The following is a 3,578-nucleotide window of genomic DNA, read 5'->3' on the forward strand; positions in this document are numbered from 1 at the left end:
TGAACGACGCTCGACGATTCCTGACTAAATCCCAAACTAAGTACGTACTGTGTATGGAGTTGTAGTGTGTCTCTCTGCCTCTGGCTCCTATCTACCGCGATACCAGGTCGGTTCCATTGTTAGTGTGAATTATGTACATTTTTACCTGTCCGTAAATTTGTCATCCCAGGGATTAGGGATTTTTTTTATGCCTCAAATGATGTCTGCAGGCACCGGTATGTCATTTACCCTAGAACTATCAGCGTAATGTTGAAATTTCGCCTTGTTTAGTACAACCGTCGACTTAGAGTTTTATGAGCACATGTTGCAAACACCTAAGGTTACTGTGTTCTAAGGTCATGAGAGCCTGTATTTGAAATTCTTGTCAATGTCGAGTAACTGCGTGTGCAGTAAGGTTGAAGACCTAACTTTCATTTTGCGTGATTTGTTATTGTGTTTTTAGATGACTAGTTTTATAATAAACCAAATTTTGTGATCATATTTTATTGAAACCCTCCTGAATTGTTTTGGAAAGCAAACCTCTTCAAGGTCTTATCATCGGCCCATTGCATCGGACCTAGAATCATTTGTTATCAATAAGTCGGAGAAAAATTCTCGACATTTGGTCCTTGGAACCGGATGATAAGTGCTTTCTAGAGCTTGCAAGGAAATTCAGTAAGGTGTGATCTTTAGGGTAGCCCTGATACGAGAGAGAGATTAGCTAAGACACTTAAAGGGCTGATAGAGCCACGAAAGATAGTCATGTGGACCAACAGTAAGGTCAGGTTGGCATGGGTAGCATCTCCCAATGCCAAAAATAATAAGAATGTATTTGTATCTAACAGAGTGGCGGAGATTATTTTTCTTCGTCAGGTTTGCAATATAAGTCTCAGCTATGTCCCGAGTAAACAAAATCCTGCCGATGTCCTGTCCAGAGGAGCAACACTGCAACAACTGCTACAGAACCCTCTTTGGCAGAAGGGCCCAGAGTTCCTGACCACGGAGAGCCTGTTCCCTATAAAGAGGATGATCCAACCAGTGTGAGAACCGTAGTAGCGGCGGTGCAAGAACTGAGGGAAGAAATAAGACCTGTTCCCCCAGGAGAGATATGGGAACTTCTACAGAGGGAAGTAGAGTTCCAATTCTTATTGAGATTTACTAGGTTAATATTGAGATTTGCCAAATTAAAGCAGGACCCGTTTAGAATTATTGTCCAATTAGAGCAAAAATATTATTTACCTACAGTCTATGCTTACTTGGAGGGTGAGGTCAGACCCCCTCGTGAAGTCATTAATTTTGTCAGATAATTAAATCGAGTGTTAGATAATAAGTTGATTTGCACTAGGGGACGTGTGTCCCAAGTAGAGCTAAGGGCTTATCTAAGATATTTGCATTGTTTGCATTTACATTGTAGTGTGAATACACCAATGGGTATCTTTCGACAGAAATGCTGGTCGCCGGGCCTACGTTCCATTACAAGACAAATTGTACGGCAGTGTCCAGAATGCGTGCTAGCCTTCCAGCCCCTGTTGAGACAGCCACCACCACTCCCCCTACCGAAGGAAAGGATAAGCTTGACAAAGCCATTTACCGCAGTCAGAGTGGACCACACAGCAGCCATACAGACCGAAACGCGGCCAGGCTACATACTGATTGCAACATGCATGGCCGACAGCCCCTCCCTGGAAGAGGAGGAATTTGTTTTGGCCTAGTGTCATTTTAGTGCTATCCACACCTTCACCTCCCGGAGGCTCTGTGATCATTATTTGAAGTTGACAGACACTCTGAAAGCCTTCCGGGAGAGGTGAAGGAAAGAGTATTTAAGTGCCCTGAGGTCCAGACATGACTGTCTATCTGGGGAACCTTCCAAGCTGCACCCCGGAGACATCATGCTGGTCAAGCAAGACAATCAAAAAAGGGCTACATGGCCCCTTGGACGTGTCGTGGAGACATATTCTGACGACAACGGAGTCGTGCGTTCGGCCAAGGTGTTGTTCGAGGATGTCGAGTCCCTGCGAGCTGTCAGCCACCTGGTTCCCCTGGAGATTGCCCCCTCTGAAGACGATGATGGTGTTGGAGAAGACGATGGCGACGGCGACGTCGAAGACGAGGGTACGTACAGTTTGCCAGCAGGACTGCCAGGGAACGTTGTGACGTCTGGGGACAACCAGGAGATAGTTCAGGCTATGACATCTCGACAACAAGCCACAGAGGTCTTAGGTAGTGACGAAAATAGTGATACCAATACAGTAAGTGAGAGTAGTGAAAGTGCCGTAGAATCAGAGACGTCGAGCGGACAAGGACGTTCCACACACCCATTGAGAAAGGCTGCTGTGAGGCAGCGATAGTTGATGGAACAATTAGTTGAGAATGACGATATATAACTCATAGCTGCAAACAGTAAAAGAAAACGGGAGTATCCCTCCTTCTGGTAGGTAGGGAGGGTGGAAAGAAGTAAGTGTAGACGAGTTTGAATCCACAGAGGTTGGAAGTGCGTCCGGTATAGAGTGAGGGAATAGGAGGGCCTCTCTCGTATATACAAGTCTAGTGTTATACAGAACCAGCCACCCCCTCCCTTCCCCTAGAGTAATTGCCAAGGTGTGTGGCTGTTTGGGAGTGGTAATTCCATTGATTGAATGAGTTAGGGCAGATTGCCTTATGATTGTATATATATATATATATATATATATATATATATATATATATATATGGATAAATATCAACACAACATCGTGTTCAAATAGAAATAAATTTCTACCTCATACTTGGGATCGAACGCTAGCCCCTTCTAATGAAAGGCCAGGTCGAAACCAACCATGCCACGAGAGCCCATAAAAGGAAATCTGAACCTGACACTAATCTAGCTGTCCGAGGATTTACCTGGCGAGACATCAGTCTCTTTACCAGCGAGTTTTACCAGATTTCCCCGGGCCACCACGTGACACAATTGGTAGTAATTCATTCAAATTACCCCTAATGAGTCAATATGGATAAATATCAACACAACATCGTGTTCAAATAGAAATAAATTTCTACCTCATACTTGGGATCGAACGCTAGCCCCTTCTAATGAAAGGCCAGGTCGAAACCACCCATGCCACGAAAGCCCATAAAAGGAAATCTGAACCTGACACTAATCTAGCTGTCCGAGGATATATTATATATATATATATATATATATATATATATATATATATATATATATATATATATATATATATATATATATATATATATATATATATATATGATTATTCAATTTATGATTGTGCATGTATCCATTGCTTATTGCTTATTCAGATATTATTGCAGGCCTATTGCCTATTGCCTTTCCATTGATTGATTCATGTATACATTATATGTGTGGGTACAATTATATATATTATTGCTAATATGTGTATATACTTGTAAGAATTGATTGCCCCTGGGTAATATTATTTCTCTTCATGAATATTGTGTGTTCTCCGTTAGAGTCGTTGTGGAGCGCTACACAACGAGCCTAACTGAGTCTTGGAGTGGTTACTCCCCCCCTGAGTTCGGTCTTGCCTGATTGTCTGACGTTTCACCGCCCCTTTATTTTGGGTGTGGAGTATGTCGGG

The sequence above is a fragment of the Palaemon carinicauda genome, chromosome 33 (genome assembly GCF_036898095.1).
Source record: "Palaemon carinicauda isolate YSFRI2023 chromosome 33, ASM3689809v2, whole genome shotgun sequence".
In the NCBI taxonomy this organism is placed as follows: domain Eukaryota; kingdom Metazoa; phylum Arthropoda; class Malacostraca; order Decapoda; family Palaemonidae; genus Palaemon; species Palaemon carinicauda.